This window comes from Numenius arquata, chromosome 16 (genome assembly GCF_964106895.1).
Source record: "Numenius arquata chromosome 16, bNumArq3.hap1.1, whole genome shotgun sequence".
Taxonomy (NCBI): domain Eukaryota; kingdom Metazoa; phylum Chordata; class Aves; order Charadriiformes; family Scolopacidae; genus Numenius; species Numenius arquata.
This window is the reverse complement of record NC_133591.1, coordinates 2,201,620-2,224,891: the sequence shown is the minus strand read 5'-3', so window position 1 is coordinate 2,224,891 and position 23,272 is coordinate 2,201,620.

The following is a 23,272-nucleotide window of genomic DNA, read 5'->3' as shown; positions in this document are numbered from 1 at the left end:
TCCAAAACGATCATAAATTCAAATGGGTTTTGCAGCTTTCTGTGAGGAAGACTCTCCAACAAACTCCAGCAGCCAGTGAAACGCCAGCCCGTCTGCAGAAAGGTACTGGCAGCTCAGCATCAGTCCTGGGAGCGCTACGAGGGCCCATTGACACTCTTCACACCATCATAATAAGCCCTGATTTATAGCTTATTAAAATAGAGTGAGTTGAGATAAAATGCCAGGAATAAAAAAAAATATGACTGGATTGAGTGTGACTTGGCTTATTGAGTTTGTTTCCTATCTTTTTATAAGGGCTATAAAAACAAACAGCTCTCACTTGACTAAAGAAATCATTCATTAAGTTCCTCCACTTGCTCCAGCACATCCAGACACAGGCAAATAAATTCCGGGTGTCCCTTTTAGGAGCTCGTCCCAAGAACACTGGTGGAGCCCGTTGGCTCCGGCGGTGCCACCAGGGCAGGGACAGGCTGGTGGTGGCACGGTCTGAAGCCGCACCAGGGCGTCCCCATGGTCCCCAGGGCTGCCCCCCATCCGGGCAGGGCTGTCCACCTGAGAGACTTGGCCAGGCAGGCTCACATCCAGCCCGCTGAGACGTGGCGATAAATGTAATTGAATAAAGGAAGGGAAGGGGAAGGAAAGCCTGAGCAGCTGGGGAAGAGAAGGAGGAGCCTGAGGCAAAATTTATTTCTGTCAACTGGTGGTCTATTTCCCTGATACCATTTCCTTGTATACAGATAAGGAGTTATCTTAAATGACCATGTCTTTTTCAATTTGTACTTAACAGTCAGTCCCATTTTCCTTATATGATACTATCACAGCAGGATGAAAAATGCATTACAATAATCCCTAAGGATCTTCATATATCAATATCAAATGGTCTGAAATTGACCTGTTATAAAAACCAGCCTTTCAAGTCAGAAAAAAAAACTTAAATAAAAAAAGCAAATTTCAGAGCTTGCTGTATGCTCCATAACCCAAATACTCAGGCACAAAGAGCAACGTTTCCAGAATACTTAATGAAAACAAACCTTCAACATCCATGAAAAAAAATATTCTTACTATTGATACATCTGCTTAACGTTTGCTGCACCTTGGAGGAATGCTAATCCTGGGCTTCAGCGACGCATAAGCAGCCAAATTAGGTTGAGCCACTGATTCCAGGACCGGCGATGATGTGCCGGGAATTTTCCTGCACAAGCTGGAGCGGCAACAGCCGGAGGAGAGGAAGGGAAAGCGGCTGAAGCCGACAGCATCGTTTTTCTGCCCCGTGCCTGGTACTGCCGATACCCGGCGATGGCAGGGGCAGAGGGAACCCTTGGTGTTGTCCCACACTGGCACTGGGGGGGGGTCAGGAACACGCTGGCCCCCAAGTTCCCTCAAGCTCCCCTGCAGGCTGGAGCAGGGGAAACACAGCATGAAGCCCTGAATGTTTTTCCTGCATTTTTTTTTAAAAAAGAAAATGTGCCTCTAAGGCTTTTCCACACAACGCAATGAGGGGACGGGGCACTGTGCTGGGGTGACACCCGTAGCTGCAGCTCAGGCTCCGGCTGGGTTCACCCCTCTCCTGCTGGGAAATACTGGCAGCAAGAGGAGGGGAGAGGAGCCTGGGGTTGCTCGGAGGCAAAGAGGCTCTCTCCGTTCAGCACATGTTTGCAATAAGCACAAACACCACATCATCACACTGCTTCACTCTGCCCTAACTATCGGTACACATTTCCCTTCCCGCTATCGCAGCTATTGGGGATTTGTCATCCAAATTAGAGCTAAAGATACAAAAATACCTGAGCAGATCCTAATCAGAAGAAGCTGTTTTCTGCTGCGAGTTGTTGGCCCACCACAAGCCAGCAGGGGAAAAAAAAATTAAAAGGAAAAAGAAAAGGCTGCGAAGGAGACAGGCACCAGCAGAGCAGCCTGTGCCTAAAGCAAGTCAGAGGCAAGTTCCAACCACAACCATCGAGGAGGACTCTGCTGCTGAAGGAGATGCAAAGAGGCACCTCTCGGCATGAGGGAGGACCCAAAACTCCAGACCCCAGCACCACAAACTGGGGTGTGCCTTGAAAATCTGCCAAGGGGCCGCGTGGTGAAAAGTACAGCGCTGGGGCCAGCGTCTGCCGAAGCCACGTCCTTGGCAACCCTGCAGACTCCAACATCAACATGGCACAGAGACCTGTCCTCAGCATCAAGAGATGCTGCAGTCCCAAAGCAGAGTCCTCGAGGGACAGGCGGAACCAATGGAGGTGGGCACAGAAAGGATAGGAAATCACATAAGAATCACAGAATGCTATGGGGTTGGAAGGGACCTCTGGAGATCATCTAGTCCAACCTCCTGCCAGAGCAGGTCCACCCAGAGCAGGTTGCACAGGAACATGTCCAGGTGGGGTTTGAATGTCTCCAGAGAAGGAGACTCCACCACCTCTCTGGGCAGCCTCTTCCAGGGCTCCGCCACCCTCAAAGTGAAGAAGTTCCTCCTCATGTTTAGGTGGAACTTCTTATATTCAAGTTTGTGCCCGTTTCCTCTTGTCCTGTCACTGGGCACCACTGAAAAAAGACTGGCCCCATCCTTTTGACACCCTCCCTTTAAGTATTTATAAGCATATTATAATATTTATAAGCATGAAAACATTTATAACATTTATAAGCGTGAAAATAACACCATTAAATGAGTTGGGACTCGGCAGCGCTTTGCCCAGAATTCAGGGATTCTCTTCCTTTCCTGCTGTTCTTACCCTCCTGCTCCTCTCCCACGCAGCGGATTGGGGACCACAGGGCTGGGGGCCAGCTCTGCCCCGGCACGATGCTCAACCTGCTGCCCCAGCTCCTGGCACTGCCCTGCTCTCATGGCCACCTCCAATGTGTGTCCTGCTTTGGCACTTGTCCCCTGTGCCATATGGCTGCGGGATGCTCGGCGCCAGGTCTAAACCTTCTCCCTTTTCCAGGAAGGTGGAGCTACCACGAAGGAGAGGAGTCGTGACTGCTCAGAGGAGCCCCAGCCGTGCTGGCCACAGGACAGTCCTCGAGAGAAGGGCTTGTTCCGTGCCAAGCAGGGCTGTGGCTTTGCCCGGCTGCCCCGTGGCACGGCATCCCTCCCACCCTGTGCCAAGTGCAGAAGTTGAGGTGACAAGGGGTCCTGAAGGAGAGGCTGCCAAAGAGGAGATGGCAGCGTGAATCCTGGCACGCGTCCGAAGGGACGGCCGCCAGCTTTAAGTGAATTTCATGAGAAGTGCATTGGGCTACTTATCATTTTAAATGAGACCGGCATCTAAAATGGGAGACACGGGAGGACGTAAGTAATGTCGGAACAGAGCCCTTTATTAATTAATAAACAGGAGGGCAGGCTAAAAGCTTTACGTCTACCACTGCTAAATGCACAGTTAAAAGCCCTATAATAACCTGTGTTCATAATATATTCCAAGCATTCTGCCTCGCTCAGAAGCGCATGTGATATGACACCATCTACCTGCTGCAGCATGCAATTAAAATTAAGCAGCGGGTTCGGGCGGTGATGAATGCGAAGTGAAACGCCGCGCAGCAATATCACCTGGCAGATCCGCCTAATTGTCACGGCATCCGCGATGCCAGAGTTCGGCTGGAACGTAAGTATTCCCTACAAATCCTGGTTTTGCCGGGATTTCTGGCGGGGCGTTGCGCCCGCGCGCGCTAACCGAAGCTTGCCGGTGCCGTACAGCTCTCAGCTGAGCTTTTTTCTTTAAAAGAATACCCAAAGCTTCCTAAATCATTTTAAAATTGAGGCACATCTTGATTTACTTGGGTTTTTTTCTGCCTCCGTGGTCGTTACACACAAATTCACATGCTCTTGTTCACCAAGCACAGTTACCATAAAGCGGACATGCAAAGCAGATATTAGCAGGCGCACGTGGCCACTTAGATGCCTGCTCGTTTGCATATGCAAATACTCATTTTGCATGCAAAATGTGATTTACAGAAAACGGACATCTAAATCGAAGTTGCGGCGCGTGTGCTAGCGCTGGCTGTGGTAATGGCTTTGCCACTGCTGCAGACAATATTGACATATCTTCTAAATTATTATGAGCCCTGTTGATGAAAAGTGCTGTAAAATGGCCAGGCACTATTATTATTTTTACAGCTAAGGGGATTCATTAGCATTCATTAATTTTTAAAAGACACCTTTGGAGTGGGTCAGTGTTATTAACTCCTCTGCCCTCTGTACGGCAGGATGCTCAGCCCGCCTGGCACTGCAGGGGGGGGGAAGCTGAGAGGGGCGGGAAATGCCCCCCCCTTCCTTTGAGCAGCTGATTCCCGACAATCCAACCTGCTCAGAGCAATGCCAAGGATACCTTTTAAGAGGATTACGAGGACAGTATCTCTAGCACTGACTTCATGAGAGACCCTGGGAGCTTCCAACAGTTGACGCGTTTGGCAAAGAGTCACTGAGCGTGACTGAGCCCGAGGCACGGCATCGCCCGCAGTCCCTCTCGCCGTGTGTGACATCCCAGATGTCACCGGGATGACGGTGTTGGTGTGGCCGTGCCAGTGATGCCCTGTGGGTCAGGGGGGGCTGGAGAGCACTGAGCGCCTCTTCATAAAGACAGCAAACAGCTCAAAGATGAGCCCTACGAGCCCAAGGAAGACTTCTTGCCCAAGCACCAGTGAACCTCCCCGCTAACACCCAGGTTGTGTCCAGCCTGTGCTCCTGGAAGAGAGCTCCGTTCGTCCCGTGCCTCCACCGCGAGGTTTTCCTGCCTTCCCAGATCTCGTCTCCTGCTTAACTCCTTGGCAGCCTGCTGAACACGCGCTCGGCTGCTCTGCTGCACACAAAGAAGTCATTCTGGGAAATCCTGGCTTTTGGCATGACTGAGGTTTATAGCAAAAAAGTGATCCCATTTTCAGGCAGATTTCCACTAATGAGTAAAGACTTGACGACCATATGCTCTCCACAGCCTCTCCTGCTTATTGCTAGTTCCTTCCACTTTCTTCTCCATAATGGGGAAAAGACATGATAAATTTCTGTGCTGTTTCAGTATTATATTAGGACTGTTAAGCTTACCCACGTTAAATCAAAGAAATTAAAAATAACAGCAGGATATCAAACTTAATTACTTCTTTAAGACTACGTTGTATAGCTGATGGGCCAGGCTCCTGCACGCTGGAGACCAGCAAGACCTTCCCTCCAACTGCATGACATAAACAAAGTGTACGTGATGCAGGTGTGAGTGGAGTGTAAGACCCTTTATATCATAGAATCACAGAATGGTTTGGGTTGGAAGGGACCTTAAAGACCATCCAGTGCCATTTCCCACCACACCAGGTTGCTCCAAGCCCCCTCCAACCTGGCCTTGAACCCCTCCACGGATGGAGCAGCCACAGCTTCTCTGGGCAACCTGGGCCAGGCTCTCACCACCCTCACAGCAAAGAATTTCTTCCCCAGATCTCATCCCAATCTCCCGTCTTTCAGTTTGAAGCCATTACCCCTCATCCTATCGCACGATATATATGCAATATTGCACAATTATTTTCAAATACATGTGAACAGAAACACGAAACAGCATTTCTATACATCCATATGTACAAAAACACGTACATCCTCTGACAAAAAACTTCTTGAGATGTTGCAGGTCTCTGCATTCCATAAGAAAATACAAAACTACTCTCTCCTTTAGCGTATCTGTTTCTGTCTCTCTCCTATCTCAGGACAAGCGATCGTTAAAAACTCTGCAATGCTGGAAAAACTTTCTTTATCCTTGGCAACCCCAGAAGCAACATATTAGAGAGCCAGAGAGGTCTTTTACCTGACCTCATGGATATAGTACCACAGAGGTGCAATTTGCATTCCTCTCTCTTTGGCTAGGTATTATCATTCCCCTTTTAGATTATATTTAGAAAAATATGTGTTGGCAGTTAGACTTGGAATGCTTGTTTAAAAGCGTTTAATAACAAGGTAATGGGAAATGTTTCTTTGAAAAGGAACTGGCGTGTTTGTGTGAAATTTGGGAGTGGATAAAATGCAGCGAAATGGGTCATTTGCATACAAAATTGCAGCGATGCTGTTGACGTGGAGGGTTGCTTACTGCAGGTGACAACGGCAACCGGAGGGTGACAGAGGGCAGCCACCACTCAGTCCCTGCTGTCAGGCCTGTAGGGTGCCTGCTTGGTCTTGGGGGCCACCCCGAACATGCAACCCACGTGTTAACACCCTGTTTGTGCTTATATTTTCCTGCCTCTCCAGCTGAGCTGAGCACCCGAATATTCAAAGGGATAAATCAGGGTGACGGCCGGAGGCTGGATCACAGCCGACAGCCACCGCTTCGCAAAGAGAGAAAAGAAACAGATCCAGAACAAAGTTTGAGACAGTTCTTACAGTTTGTGCAGCTGCTGATGGCAAACAAAAAGCCAGAGGAATGCTCGCGTGCAGTATGACACACTTTGGTTTATGTTATAATAAAAGCATGATTTGACATTAATTCTCTGCTTTCTGTAGAAAATCCCTGTGCAAAGCTTCTTAGTCCCCAGCCCGGTTTGATGTGCTGAGCAGCCAGGCTTCACACAGAAAGGGTTAAAAGAAAATGTTATACTAAAAGAAATCTTTCTACAAGTATAAAAAAGCAAAATGATTGTAAATTCCACCAGGGGAATTCTGCCATGAATATGCTTCACCTTTCGCAGAATCTCCCGCCCTGCCTCAGAGGATAACTGACCTTTGGAGAAAAATAATGAAAAGAAGAAATTCCTTGGAGAAAATAATGTGGCCAGGCCTCAGTAATGAGATCTGCTCCCTTTATGTTGCTATGACAACCGCAGTCATTTTATAATACAAAATACATGAATGGGAAAGAGGGCCATCTCCTCTCACCGGAGCCGGCGCCTCGGCACCCTTTAGCCCTCACACACTTCTTGTAGGACGGCAACATGTTTGATTTGATTTGTGCTCTGCTTCATTTCCCTTTAATGCACGTACGATCAAGAAATCCTACTCCTTTGAATGCTCTAATTACAGCTCATTAACTTGTTTCTGGGGCCGCAGGAGGGAGCAGGCACCCCGGCCCGGCTGGGCTGTGCCCACGATGCCCAGCCTGCATCCCTTAGCGGGGGCACCCCGGCCACGTGCCCCCCCGCTCCTTCCTGCCAGAAACTCCAGGCTGGAGCCTGTTCTTGGAAAGAGTCTCCTGCTTTTGACTTAAAACCACAGGTTTCCCACCACAGCTGAGCGGTGACACCCTGTCCTGGGCACATCACCCTCTGCAGCACAGGGACGGCTGTGGCCAGGGCTTTCCCCACCACTGGCCACGGGGACATCTGTGGGCTGGAACATCCGAGTCCCATTGTCCTGACCTTAATTCCTGGTCCCCTTGTCCCCTTCCTGCACGGTGCCCATCAAGGCAGAGCACTGTAACTGAGCCTCCCAAAGCCTCGGTGACTCGCAGCAGCAGCCAGCTCCATCACGTAACCATCAGCAGAAACACATCAGTGATGTACACCCAGAGGACATGTGCCACAGCGGGAGCTGAAGGCGTCTCACCCCTCTCCTCCCCCTCCTACAGCTTGAATTTTTTTCCCCATCTCAGCCAGAAACCCGTATCTGTGTGTGTTTGAGTCTTTGCCTTTCTTGCCTGGTCTGGCAGGGTAGATGGAAGAGGGCAGGAAGGCTGGGTGCAGGGAAGAAGGATGGGTACAGGGAAGAAGGATGGGTGCAGGCAGGAAGGATGGGTGCAGGCAGCGATGCCTGTGGAAGTTACAAGGCACAGGTCCAAAACTCTGAAAGGAGAGGACTCGGCTGAGCCAAGGAATCAGGAGGTCAGGGGGAGAGGGGTATTTATTTCCCGAGAGCGATTCTTGGATACACTTTCTGAGCGACCCACTTCTCCATGAAATCCTGTTGTCACTGGGCTGGACCTCCTGGGTGTCTGGGATGGTCCCAGGGCCACCTCCACGGCACGCCTGGGTGCTTTGCAACCAAGCACTGCTGGCCAGGGACAGAAACGGGGCTGAGAAAGAAGAAAATAGGAAAACAGGGGGGGCAGGTATTTGTCAGGAGCACATCCAGAACCTCACAGCAAGAGAAGGCTGCTTTCACCGCTGGGATGCCCGTGTACGGCCCATGCATTCCTCCCCGTCCCTCGCTTTTAGTTTAAATTACACTTCATTTGGTACCCGCTGGTAGGCTGGAGCTGTGCCCTTCCAGCCACTGCTCGGGGAGGGTAGGATTTCAAAAGCAGCGCAACCAGCTCCGTGCTGCAGGGACAAAGCTGATTCCCCGACACCTTTCGGCCACGCAGGGGAAGGGGTTGTCTCCTCCAGCTGTGACAGAGGGGCACACACATGCCGGGGACGGGGACGCACAGCGACCGAGCGATGAGATGCCAGCTCAGCACAGAGAACGAGCAGCTCCAGCGAGGCCCCACAAGCTGGTGGCTGGTGCCCACACTGTCCATCTCTGTCTTCAGCAGGATGCAGCACCAGAAGCATTGTGCCAGATCCTCAGCGTATGCAAAATCCTGGGTTTATATTTCGATTAATTCAATCCCTGGAAATGTTCAGAACCAGGTTGGACGGATCTTTGAGCAACCTGGTCTGGTAGGAGGCGTCCCTGCCCAGGGCAGGGTGGGTTGGAACTGGATGATCTTTAAGGTCCCTTCCAACCCGAACCATTCTGTGATTTTGTGAAGAGGTTGCTGATGCAATCTCCATTTCTCGCTTGGGAGACTTTCCCACATCTACAGCCACACTGCTTCTGCTTGTGCAGAACTCGGTAAAACACCACGAGTCAAACAGAGAAGACGCTTGTGACAATGAGGAACCAGGGGCCAGACGCTGCCAGTCCCAGAGCAAGTTTGAGGGCACTGGGGAGCTGCCTCATGAGCACCACCCCTGCTCCGCAGGGCCTCAGAAAGCCAAGATTTTGTCAAATCAGACATCAGCAAAGTGGGAAGATTTGTTTGAGAGCCTGAATGTACAGCCCAGGCTTTTCCAGAGGAAGATACGCTTACTCTTTGGCGTGCGGGGCCCTCCAGCTCGCCTGGAGCCACTTTCATGTGTGAGCATGATTATGACTTCTAGGGACTAATGGCCCAAAATCGGACCAGGAGATGGAAACAGAGAAGTCAAGGGGGAACTAAGTATGGTCTTTCAGTTAATCCAGAGCTTCAGAGCGTTTCCTGTTTCCCAGGTGGTCTGCTGGGAGACCTGAGCTTGCCTGCGGAGTCAGCAGAACTGCCGGCCGGACTGGAAGAGAGCTGGGAAAAAACTACAAAACTGAGGTTCGCAAATGAAGAAAACAGCCAGAAAAACGTGGGAAACCAAGAGGGTGGAGAGAAAGGAGGCCAAGAAACCAGGAGAACAAGAGGCTTCGGTCCATGCTTTCATACAGCTCAAGCAAGTAGCAGCATGGAGGAGGGTGTCTGATGGGATGGGGCCATGGGGAGAACAAAGGGGTCAGGGTTACTTTCATCTCCCTCTCTGCTGTCCTTCCACGGTGACATTTCCCAAAGAACAGAGGTTTGCAGGAAAGGATGAAAAGCTGAGGGGAAGCAGAGTCACAGGCAGGCAAAATCCAGCCTGTTAAAATCAACTGCCCTTTTCCAGCTGTTTCAGTGCAGTGATAGATGTTTCCAGGACAGGTTTTTGGGTCAACGCTTCTGAGGATGGAAGTTGAAGCGGGGTCTGCCTCTTCTCCAGCATCTGAGGCAGGCAGCACCATTAGCCAGATCCCTGAATCTCATTTTTCCACACCAAAACACTTTCACTTGCCTCTGGTGACTAAGTCTGGCGACCACGGAAGGATTTCTGCAACAATCCTACTGTCTGAGCAAGCCAGAAAGGTGTCAGAAGTAACCACTATATCAGGACAACTCAGAACCACTCAAATGCAGGGAACCAAGATATTTCCAAAGCCAGGGTAAAACTTAAGTTGCCCTCTGACTGGTGCCTTTCTTGCATGTGGAATTTGCATGCAGCAAGATCCGCCTTATATCAAATACCAACTCAAAGGCTAATTTAAATTCTTTTTATGCAAATAAGCAGTAGTATGGAACAGTAATAAATCTGGGAAACCACTGGAACGATGTTTAAGAGGACATACAAATTCTGGTCACACACCAGCAATTAGGAATCCCAAGAAGGAGAAAGCACCTGTCTTGGCCTTTATTGAATATTATTCTCAATTAGAATATTCATCATACACACAAGACAATTCCTTCATTCAAACTTCCATAGACATGTTCAAATTACATCATATCTGCAAAACAGAGAGATGGAAGTTATCATAACCTGTCTGTGAATAAAGCATTATTGAAACTATAAATGGTCCTGTCTGAAGCTTGCTGAAGTGCAGAAGCCTGACAGATGCTGCACAGAAATATGACTGGCTGGATGATGTCTTCGGAAACAGCTTGCAGGAAAATGATCCCATTATGACTGAGGCTTTCCAAGCAGCCACCATGAATATCTAGCAGGAGGCAGAGGCTCTGGCGCGGGGAGGGCCACACACAGCCCAGCGAGGTGATTCTGGGGATGCTGCTGGCTCCTGGGGGAGCGGGATCCCACCTGGAAGGCCACCCTGTCGTGCCACCACCAGATTCCCCAGTTCAGAAGCTGGGTAAGCCGTCAGGTGGGCAGCCCACAAGTTCCTGCTGGCTGGAACCAAAAATGTGAGCTTACCCTGTTGCTATTCATGGTTCGAAAAGCCGTGCTGGGGCTGCCTCTGTCTGCGAGGTGAGTAAACTCTGAGGTTAGTCTTTGCCTGAGGCTACCCCTGTGCACGGCACTGGGAGCAGAGCTTCCCTTCAGAAACGCTCCTGCCCCCGTCCCTTCCCAGTGATGCCAGTCAAGCTGCCAGGTGTTTTCTAATAACAGATCATACATTTCAGGCCAGAGGGATCCTCACGCTCATCTGGCCTGTGTTAAGTGGGAGATCAGACCTGAGGGCTTTTCTGTGTCGGTTCCTGATACAAATCCCGTGTCTGTGCTTGTAGTTTCGACAGGACTCCTCTGTGATAAGGGCTCTGTTCCCCAGGAAGCAACCCGGAGACTCCTCACCTGCCCCTGCATGCCTTTTTCTGAGTAATCTAACAAGACAGAGCTGCTGACATCTCTCCTCATTGCACACATCTGCCGCAGCCTGAATCCAACCCAGCGCCTCTCCCGTGGACCCTGCGGGGCTTCCCATAGCCTCTCGATGTGTGGACACCAGCCCCACGGCCAGTTCTCAGCTCCATCCTGCTCCCTTCTGCCCTGTTTATCCCCCAGCAGTCGTCTTCCTGCCCCCACTCTCCACCACCACGACGGTGTACCAACCAGACATAAACCCTCAGTGAGAAATGGAGTTCAGGCTGCTTTCTCAAGAGGTTTTTTAACACCTTTCGTTCAGCCTGTCGATAATCTTGCCCGAGACCGTCGGCCGACAAACCTCTCGCAGTTCAGCTCGCCCTCCCTCCTCATCTTTTGCAAATTCTCGCCCAAACATTTCTCCTCTGGAATACCCTCAACGCACCAAATAGTATGCAAAGTTACTGTTAAGAGTCCAGGAAGGATCTCATCCTCCTCTTTTAATATGCTCGAGCGCATATATTAGCTGGCTCTTTAAAGGTCCAGTCTCGGTGGCCTTTCCAAGGTCTGTCAGAGAACATCCTCCTCGGCCAGGTTGCATTTTGGGCTGTATGGTAATGAAATAATTTTGCAAAACTACAGTGAAAATGAGAAGCGTTTACTGAGCACTTCCAAGGCCGTTCACAGCCAAATGATCTCTCTCTGCAAGATCTCCACTCACCCCCCCAGGAGCCGGCAGTGCCAGCTCTTCTCATTGCTTGGTGTATTTGCAAATGCCTGCCTGCATTTTCCCATGCTGTTTTTCCTGCAGGCAGAACCTCCTCGTTACTGCTGGAAAAAGCCATGGGAACATTCTTCTGTGATTTCTGCAATTTTTTTTTTATTTTTTTTTTTTTGGTGAAATCCACAAGAAGCATAGCAGCGAGGCTGAGCACACATGACACCGTGACCCGTATTCCCAGGCTTCCTTGCACTTTCTGCGCTCTCTCTCTGTCATTCCCACTACACGTCCCTTGTCCCTACAACGTCAGCTCTCCGAACGAGGACCACTGTAGTGGTACACGCGAGCGCAGCCGGGCTACGACCCACGGCCACGGTCTGCAGGCGCACGAACAATACAAATAAATACCCATACCGCTCGCCGCTACAGTTCAGCAACAAAACTCCATCACCAGCAGAAGGAATCAGATGAAAAGATTAATTACCAGGCTTAGCCCTTGAAATGGGGCACAGCGTCTTTAAAATATCCAGGTTCCCCCCCCGGTACTTCACCCATCCAATTTTGGTCAAATTAGCAGAGTTAGAAAAATGAACGAGGAAGAGTTTAGAAGGATGCTGCCGTAATAAGAAGCAGTATTGATTGCCACCAAAAAAGCTTTATAAATCTTTCATGCTCTCTATCCACCCGGACCTGCCCCACTGAATTTCCCAACACCTCCTGTTCCTAAGGTGAATTTCGAATAAAAATTTGTTAACGTGGACCAGTGACTCAAAGAAACCCCAGTCTCAGTGTGACACCGCTCGCTCCACCCCCATCACCTCATGCCCAACATGGGGGGCCACCATGCCCAGCCAGGTTGCCCACCCCAAGATGCCTCTTGGTGCTGGTTTGGAGGGGAGCAGCCCCGAGGAGGTCTCACCCAGACAGGCCCCATGTTTTTGGGTGCCATGGGGTGGGTTTTTGGGGTGTCTTTGGCTCAGGCCCCACACAGGGGGTCCTCTGGAGAGCAGAAGATGGGTCTGAGCTGGGACCCGCAAGCGGGGTGACGTGTCACCAGCCACGACTGGAAAACCCCAGTATGACAATTGCGTTGCCATAGCAGCGATGTTCACTTCTGGATCAATAAAACCAAACTCTGGAGTGGGGACAGGGACAATGTTTGATGGGAGCCAGCAGCGGGACCCCCTCACAGACCTGGACATGGCCGGCTGCCAGGTCCCCTGACCTGCCACATCCAGGCTGGGACAGCACATGCTGTGCCCATGCCATCCCCACTCTGTCCCTGTGCTGCTCCCCTGGCCCTATGGTAGCCAGAACTTGGGGGAACCCCAGATCCAGCAGCTTTTGGGTCTTGTGGGAGCCAGGACCGGGCCATGGGTGCAGGTTCCCCTCCTGTGGAGGTGCACGGGTGTTGTGGTTTGAAGAAAAGTAAAATTACTGAAAGATAAATCAATCCTGTGTCGCTCAAGCCAGGACAACAGCACACATGGGCTGTGGGGGTAACACAGAGCTTCCAGCTCTGTCCTCCACCAGCTCCAGGAGAAGTCATATTGCCCAAAGTATCAGATTTAGGATCCAAAACAAAGCTAAGACAATATCCTTTAAGCAGAAATCGCTGCCCTAGGGAGGGCTGCGGGACTTCTTGGACCAGCCAAAGAGGGAGACATAAATCTGCCCAGCCGACAGCATCCTTGGCCCCCAGCACTGCCATCCCCCCAGACTGCGGTGGTGGCAGCCCATGGGCCACCAGCGAGGTGCCACTGCGGCTGCTGAGTGCTGAACCCCACGGGAACGGGTCCAGGCAAGCGCCGGGGCAGGCAGAGAAGAGCGACAAAGCTCTGCCACACGCTCTGCGGTGTCACAGAGGGACCCCGGGGTGACGGCAGTGATCCTGCCCACCTCATAGATCTCCCGGGTCCCTTTGAACCATCACCTCTCGCTGCAATTTATCTGGCTTCTGCAGAAATAAAAGGTATTGAGAAAAATCAATTATAATTCATTGTATCCTATGATTTTTAAAGGCAATTAAGGCTAAGACAAGGTAAGAGGTTAGCAAAATCTCTCATTCTTTAATATATTGTATTTTCTCATTAATTCTTTAATCTTGTGACAAATTCTCCCAGGCAGAGGGCCAGCTTCCTGCCCACTTGAACTCTGGCTGAGTTATGAATGAAGCAGGTAATGCCTCAGCCCGAACGGCCGGGCTGGAGCTAACGAACGGCACCGACCGAGTCCGGCGTTTCGCCGTCCCCGTGCTCCCCAGCAGCGTGCTGGGAGGCGTGGTGGGACCCCCATGTGGGACTTCCCCCATCACCTCGTCCTTCTGACCCTCTGTCTGCAGAAGGAGAGGGGTTCTCCCGCAAAATGCCGCAGCACAAGTGAGGGTTTGGGCAGAAGAAGCTTCCCTGGGGCAGCAGACCTAAAAAGCGGCGAGGAAAATATTCCCATGCAAAAAAAAAAAAGAAGTCGTTACTCCCCAGTTCCGTCCCTGCTCATTTGCACCAAAGAGTTAATAACTAAATTACTGCTAATTAGGGATACTATGAATGAGAACACATCACACTTCTGCTAATCACCAGTGTTTCTGTGTAATGTCTGGAAAATCAAAATTATTAATGAAGAAGTTATTTTGGAATTCAGAGTTTAATCCTGCAAATTCTGGGTAATGGCAGGCTGGTTTGCCAGCTAATTTTCACATCATAACATCAGAACCCCTTAATTAATAGTGAACTAATTAGAAAACGCTAACTTGGAGACAGCCGAAGAAGTTCCTTTGGTAATGAAAGGCCGGTGAGAGCAAGGCAGCCAAGAGCCCTCCCGGTGCAGGAGATGCAGAAATGGAGATGGCATCTGCAGGACACACACGGAAGATGAGGGTCATCCTGTCACCAGCCGAGGGACACCCTCCCAAAGCCAGGCAAGGGGGCAAGAGGAAATTCTCAGTCTCAATTTTAAGCAACTTCAAAATCAGTTGCTCTTTGGAGGACTCGCCGTGAGGCCTCTCTTTGGAAATGCTGGGAAATGTCTCCTTCCCTCCTTCAAAATAAGGGTGAAAAATTTAGCCCCGTGTAAGGCAGACGCAACGTTAACAACCTAAATATCTACCTGCTTCCTTCTGTGTCCTATTTATTAGGAATATTTTCCACCTCTCCGCCTAACGAAGCAGCATTTCCCCCGAAACCGGCAAACGTGGCCCTTCATTCTACAGAAATTTATTACTACGGAGCAAAAACGCTACTGTATTCCAAACATTGGCAAGAAAGCCGGGAGGCTCCGCTCCTGCCAGCTTTTAATAAGATACACATTTAAGCTGCATGTTGCTTGCAAGTCGCATGTTTATTTAAACAAGAATTTCCAAGTGTTTGGGGACAGAGGTTGCTACAACAAGCTCTTATCATTAAAAACAATGGTGCTGAAACTTTCAGGAAGGAGAATTACAAATGGAGTCACTTCTGCAGAATAAATCACTGATAAACTTTCAGCGCAACTAATTTTAACCCAGGAAGAAGTACTGCTGCTGGATCTTAACTCTCTCCTAATGGATGTGCACTCACTCCCGGGATGGTTTGGGACCTATTATGAGATGAAATGATTTATTTAGGGATTTCAAATGCTTTAAATAAATCTTTCTTTTAGTCTCTGAATTATGTATTTTTCTAGCAGCGCCAGAGATATGACGCTTTCTCGAGGTAATTCTACGAGGCCAGGATTACCCAAACCTTTCCATTCGCCCGATGGCAGAAACCTCTTCTGTGACTTCCAAAAAATTAAGCACAGAAAAGGGGTGCTCAGGGGCCGACGTTCGCCTTCGGTAGCGACGATAAATGAAGCTTCTCAGCTTAATTGTGCCAGGGGGCATCGTAACACCCAATTAAACCATTGCAGACGTGAGGCCGGCTCAAGGGACGCTGCTTGGGCCACAGGGTGACGCTTTCCCGCGTGAGGAAACATCGCTTTGCAGGTTCCCAGCCTCACCCCGGCTCCCAAACACCACCCACACACCCAACGTCAGACACGGGAGATGGGTTTGTACATAGGCCTGGCATTATTCATGGCCACCGAAGACCTTGCAAGGGGCAAACTGGCCAGTGGGGTGACAAGCCCGGGCATGGAGGTGGCAATTGCCATCAGGTCCTCAGTGCCCAGCACCAACCTGAGACACTTGGGGAGCATCACGAGAGCATGGGCATCAATTCTGCCGTCGCAGCTTTGCCCAGCTCAACCAGCAGCTGCTTTAGCATCTGTAATTAAAGATATAAACCGCCAACAAGGGCACATCCCCGACTGGGGACACGAGTCCATGTGGCTGGGGATCCAGTGATGCCCCGAGATGCCCAGGCTGGTCCTGCATGTCCTGAGGTTTATGGTTTAGCCCCTCACCTGAGGAGGGACACAGGCCCTGAGCTCTCCTCAAAAGAGACTTTTGCTCTTCACACCTGATTCTCTGCCTGCACCCCCCTGGAGACCCTCCTGCCCCCCCTGGAGACCCTCCTGCCACCACGGAGACCCTCAGGGGGCCTGGGGGGAAGGCAGGAGCGTGGCCCCGATGGACACCGTCTCTGGGACGAGCCCAGACCCTGCGGCAGGAGCCGTGTCCAGTTTAACGAGATCTGAAAGCTGCAGGAGCCGCGCGATGGTCGGGCGGGATCGCCGGCCGGTCCGCTGCATGGGAAATCGGCAAAGATGTCAGAGGCGATCGGATCTCAGCCCGCTCGCGTGTCAGAAGAGAGCTCGCAGACGTGAATCCTCCGAGTTTACATCTCCACAGCCTAAACGCACCCATATGCCTTCTGCATCCAAATTACCATCAGTTGCCAACCAAATCACAGGGATAAAGCCTGCTCTCCACAACCTACTTTCAATACCCACCGTTGCTCGCTGACACTCCAGAGATGGAAGGGGAAACAGTTTTAATTCACTTTGCTCTAACTAATCTTAATCGGGCTCTGAACGTGGCGGCCACGTACTGGATTAAAGCAGGAGGGTGATGCAGGCTCCAGAGCATCCCTCCGCTCGTGTCACGGCCGTCCTGCACCACCAGCCACATCCAGCCATCGGCTCCAGACCCAAGGAACCAGAGGAGAAAGATAAGCCATCCTCTGCCGCGGTGCCTACAGAAAATTGCCGGGGCTCAGTAAATAAAAGGAGGCTCTAAATATTATTTTTGGTAGGGATTTTTCGTATGAAAAAGTAAAACACCATAAATCAGGCACAATGCTACAATCAGCACATACTTGTGAATAAATGCATCCTGTAGTACATTTCAGCATAAATTATAGCCATTTGATTTAGGCTTTGCTGCACAAAGCCATACTATTTAAATTCAGCCAGAATTGAGTCCACTCACATTGCTACACATTTATAAAACATATTCATGATTATTGTCATAAACTCCTGAGAACTGGCTGTTGAGTTATTTTGCCACATCATCATCTGTAGTAAACAAGACTTATTTTACATTTCTCTTTTCTTTCCCGACAATCGGCTGCAAAACGCTCTGCAGAATTAATGCCGGAGTTATGAGCGGATTTCCCCCAGCAAGCGTGAAACAGTAGCTATACCCAGTATAGTAGAGGCAAACCTGTGCACAGCCAGAAGTTTGAGCTCTGCTGCAAGAACCTGTGTGATGTTCCCCGTGTCCGCTCCCTCCCTCTCCTTTTCCCTCAAAAAAAAAAAAAAAAAAAAATACCAGCTGGTCCAAGGACAAAGGCCTGAAGGCTTGGAGGAAAGGAAGGGACCCCTCCCTTCCTGGCAAGGAACATCTCCAGGCAAAAAGGGGTTTATCGATAACGTGGAGAAGGACGACTGGGAATTAAAAGAGAAAAGTCGGATTCTACGTGGCCAAAGTCTCGGTTTCCTGGGATTCTCTGTCAGGGCAGTGGGTCCCGCTGGGGGCTGGCTCTCCCAGTCTCTGCAATAATTAACGATTATTCTCAGCACCACCCTGCTTCGCCCCGGCAAGCAAATCTCTCCTTGCTGAGTCAGCAGAGCCACCCACGCCGTTCAGGAGTGGATCGGCCGGTGTCTCCGGCCAGGAAACCTCGGGCACCCACCCGTGGGAGTCCCGATTCCCAGCCGGAATACCCGCCGACCTACGGCTGATCCGCTTTGATTTGGGCTTTGATTCCCACCTCAGAAGGGCAGACGGGCTTCAGGAGAGAAAAAACAAGCCAAAAGATACGGCTGTGGGCACGTTCCAGCGCAGGATTTCAGGGGAGGTGTCTCAGTGCTGTGAAACGGGACCCTGTGACGGTGGCATCGGCAGTGTCCCCACGTCCTGCCTGTCACCCGCCACCCCCAGCACACGCCTGCCCAGTGGGTTGCCCCTCCAGGCACTGGGACAGCCACGGGCATCCAGCCTGGGGACAAAGGGCTGGGATTAGAGCGTCGATCGGGCTCTTTTCACACCAAAAGCATTTACTTTAGGTGCAGAACTTCTGATTTACTAATTATTTTTTGTTCTCCGTGCAAAAGGTAAACCCACCACCTCCTCAGTGGAAACCACAGAGACGGGAGTGAGACACAAAGTGCGCTGCTGTTTTAAAATTTTCCGAGTTCATCGGAGAAAGTCACAGCCTGAATAACAAAAAACTCCCACAATTATTAAACTGTCCAGTGCCACTTCCCCCCCCCGCCCCCGCTGTGACAGCGGTGTTCCTCCGCTGGCCTGGGAGGATCAGTCACTTGCTGGCTTGCTTGTCTAACTAAATTAATGTTTTACATTTATCCTCTAGTTTGCAAACTTTTAAAAAATTAATCCCATCATTTCAACAAGTGTAACAACTAAATTATCATCTTTACATGATTAAAGTCTCCGCTGCGTCTTTTCTTGGCAAACATTACATGCACATAATTTTACTAAATGTAATAAACCAACCATAGAACTATTAATTTTAGCATGGTATTCATAACAATTAGAAACGCATGAACCTTAAAATGATAAAAACTGAAATGAATACCAAAATAGCAGGAAACACAAGAATCCAGCTCCTCAAACCAGGGAAATGGATATTATTTGGTGGTGTCACAATATCCATTCCAAGAGACCAACCAAGCACCACCTTCCTTGCTGGGGGGTGGGGGGGGCGTGTTCAGGCTGTCCCCTCTTCCCCAATTCCCAGGGAATGGGTGTCACCCCCTTCCCTGCCACCCCTGGGCTGCAGCAATGAGTGTGACAGTCCTCAGACTGGGGGTCCCAGGGACTTTGCTCTGAAGCTGTCCCGGCTTCAGAGGAACCCCGCTTCTCCCTGCAGGTGGGTGCTCTCGGGGAGCTCGAGCTCTCCTTGCGTCCGGGGGGGCTGCTTTTCCTCGCAGCCCCCATCTGCGGAGCTGGTTCCCCCCATCTCTGCGAGCTGCCAGCCTCGCTGCTTCTAAAGACCTGGAAATTATTTCTCTTGACTCCAAAGAACCACATGAGTGAGAAGCTTCACAGTTTTCTTTTCTTTTACTCACTTTCAGCAGCTGAACTTTTTTTTTTTTCCTTTTAAAAAAAAAAAAAAAAAGGCAAAAAACTAGACATTAAGTATTTGATCAAAAGCCAAAAACAACCTTCGGTATCAAGGCATTCTTGAGCTGCTTTGTTTATAGATACCAAAATACACACACCATCCCACACTGCTGTAACCACTTAGAGCATAAAACACTTCCATAAAGAGCAGCCCCGTCGTTACAAATCACACGCTGCTGCACTTCCGAGGCCATAAACACCCGGCAGCAAGGCTTTCCGCGGGATGGCACGGGGAAAAAGCCACCGCCACGGGGACGGCAAGGTCCGAGCCCAGTCCTGCCTGCTCGCCGGCTCTGCTCGGGGTGTCCTAGTTTAGAGAATTCCTGACGGACTGGACGTTTCTGCATTTCCTTTCCCATTATCGCTGATTGCCAAAATATTTGTGCGGTGAGGGAATTTGCCTGCCAGAACTAGAGCAGGAGGAGGGAGGGAGCTCTGCTTTCGTCTGACCTCGAGTCAGGAGAGGTTCTGGGTCCCCGGCTTGAACTACTGGAGCTGAGCTCTGGCAGGAACCCAGAGCTCCTCATGAGAAGAGCCCAGCTGGGCTCTGCCCCCCCCACCAGCCCCCAGGAGGGGACAACGGGGGGTCCCTGCCTCCGCCGGGACAGAGGCAGCCGCTTGAAGCCACCAGAATGTTTCCACTTTGCCCGAGCGCACTAGGAAACTTTTGGAGAGAGGCTATTTTAGCAAAATATGCTTAAGTGCCTCCAGATCGATGCCTGCGAGTAGGAAAAACCAAATAGCTTTGCCACGGTAAACAGCAGAAGGATGGCAGGCAGAGGAGTCCAACGAGCAGTGGGACAAACAGGAAAGACTTGGAAATTTCCAGGGCATTGTTTGAAACTCAAGACAGAACATTCTGATCTACTTTTACTGTTTTGATGTTACATTTCATGTTTTAAAACACTCCCCGCCTTTACAGAAACACTGCAAAGACATCGAAGGAATTCAAATACACCAACTGCTCTTTATTTGGCTCTCCTTAGTTATTTCTGATTAGCAGCGTTTTCATCAGAATGGGGATGAGATGTCTAAAGACAGACACGTGATGCCACCTGGCTTGTGACATGAAGGACAGGAGAGTTCTCCTCCTCTCATGGAAGGTACGTCACCTTCCAGCTGGGGCTTCATCACACCTCAGGTCGGATGCAGGTACCCCCGACCACGGCACCAACATGTTTTGGTCATGAGAACAAGAACTTCCCAACTGAATGGTGACTTGTTTTCCATAGAAGAGACAGATCAGTTGTCACTAGCTTGCGGGATGTGGGGGAAAAAAATTTACTTTGAGGGTGGCAGAGCCCTGGAACAGGCTGCCCAGAGAGATGGTGGAGTCTCCATCTCTGGAGACATTCAAAATCCACCTGGACACGTTCCTGTGCAACCTGCTCTGGGTGGACCTGCTCTGGCAGGGGGTTGGACTGGGTGATCTCCAGAGGTCCCTTCCAACCCCATAGCATTCTGTGAAAAAGAGACACAGAAACCCCCCCATCTCCTTACCCAAGGACGTTCAAAGGTACAAGTGCACTTTTCACACCGCCGACTGGTAGGAGACCGACGGCAGCCCCCCCCAGCATTTTTTTCACTCATAAAATCTTATCCACATGGATTCCGGTGCCACCGCTCCCATCCAGAGCTCTGTAGTCCCCCCCGGCGGGGCACACGGCTCAGCTGGTCCCCTGGCCCCGGCCAGCTTTTGAGCCGCCCTCCAAGGGCTTTAGATCTGAGGACACCGTGGGTCATGGCTGCGTTGCAAACATGTGTCCTGGACACTTGTGATGATTTTGGCAAGAGAAATGCCCTAAATATTTGTTCAAGAGTAGTGAGTGTCTTTGTCTGTCAGGCACAGAGAGACTTTTCTTCTGCGTCTGCTTAGCCATTTATACGTCTTTGTCGCTGCCAGTTGGAAGCTGCAGTTTGCAAACCAGGCCCTCCCAGAGCAGAATGAATTTTAATTCAGGCAGAGGAGACCGTTGTCGAGCCCGAGCCCTCAGACTCGGTTTTACAATAGATGCTCACCCCTCTCACCCCCAGCGTACCACGATGGGCAAGGCAGGGTCACACTCCGAGCCTCTGCTCTCCATAGTCCCCCCAGGGCACTATGCCCTCCCCAAGGAGCTGTGAGCCGAGGCTCTGCTCCCCCTTCCCAAAGCCATTCCTCTGCTCCGACGACAGAGCAGAGCACTCCTGGCATTTCGGCGGAGCAATTTCCATCCCTCTGGCGTTTTGAGCCCATAATCTAAGCTTCGCTCCTGGCTCAAATTTTTAAGTAAATGGGCATTTCACTCTGACAAACAGCTAAGGGAGGCGGATCAGATTCGTACATCTATCTAGTTAGATAGTTATAGTACTCCAAAGTATTATTATGCTCCCAAGAACATGCTCCAGTGGCTTATCACCATGTCCAGGAGAAAGCTGGGAGAGAAAAGTCGTCTAATATGGTCCCTGCACATGTTCCACCTCCTCAGCCTGGAGAACAGGACGCTAGAAAGACAGAGGGGAGGAAAAAAAACGGGTTTTTCAATGATAGACACAGGCCTGAAGATGACATCCCACCACCAACCAGCCAGTGCTCTCCCTTTAAAAGACGCGCTGTCAATGGATGAGCTTCTCCCGCAGCCGGCGCAGGCAGGGAGGGCAGCGGGAGGCTGGAGACGGGCAGGACGAGACAATTATTTGTACATTCTACGCTCTGGAGAGTTTTACTTTTTTATTGTCTGGCCCTTCAAACGGAGAGCGGAGCTGTCGAAATAGAAAATCTCCTGACGATAAAAATACTGTGCAGAGGAGGTCCTGAGGTGTTCCTGTGCGAAAGGCCCCGGGAGCCGCAGCCGGCTGAGGGTCAGACCTGTCCCCGGTCCCTCCCCGGAGCTGCGCCGAACAATTAGTCCCCAGGGAAAAATCAACCACAGAAGTTCAGATTTTTTTTTTTTTTTCCCCCCCCTTCCACTTCCACAGATCACCTTCTGCTCTGAACATGGAAACCATATGGCAGACAGGTCCTATCCCCTGCCAAGAAATTCCTGCTTGATGAGATCCCTGTAGCTATCACTAAGGCTACATGGGCTCCCAGCAAGGGAGTTGGGTTTCTGCTCCAGACAAACCCTCCAAGCGACTCGCGGAGGAAGAGCGGGGTCCGAGGTGCCAGAATTTTCGCTGTAGCTGTTGCCTGTTGAGACTAATTGCCCTCAGAGGGATTATTGTCACACTTAGATCTTCCTCTCCAGCCTCCCAGCTGATGGAGACTGTGAAGCCAGCCCCGCTCCACTCTGCTGCGGGCAACAAGGGACTCCTCGGATGGAGGCAGGGACCCAGCTTCAGACCCTCTTCTCCATCCGAAGGCCACGGGTGGAAGATGTGGAAAGCTCTTCCCCCTGCATTAGGGAGCTCACGCTGCACAGGGCAAACGTTTTTCCCATGTACATGGTCCAAGCTTTAGAAATACTGAGAATTTTGCCTTCCCTGACTGGCAAACAAGTCACACGAGTGGCGAGATTTAGAGAATAAGTTCCAAAATTCAACCACGCGTTGGGAAGCTTCATCTAAACACTGTACAAATCCATAGAATAGCCCAAGACAGGGAGAGATGATTGGAAGAGGTGGTAAAGTAGATAGTAAACCACCCATAGTCGAATTTGCCCAGGGCACGGCCCCCACACCGCCAGTCTTTATGGAGACTGAAGCCTGCGATGCCACCACTACCCTACCCCACTTCATCCTCCTCTGCTGCAAGTACCATTCCTTGTGCTGGATTTTCTCCCGAAACCAGTGCTGATGTGGGAAAGAGTGATGTGGATGGAGCGATCACTGACTTGAGCGATTGCCTTGTGAAAACGAAAAGGATGGAGCCTGACGCAGGGAGAGGCTGGTATCAGGGGATCAGTGTCTCTGCACAGGGGACGGGCTCTTATCTCCATCTGTGTCTTGTTTGCGGGGTGTTGGTGACGCGCATCCATTTGTCAGCGAGAAAATGATTTGCAAATACAAGCACCAGCGAGAAGGAATCATGAACGAAAGCGATA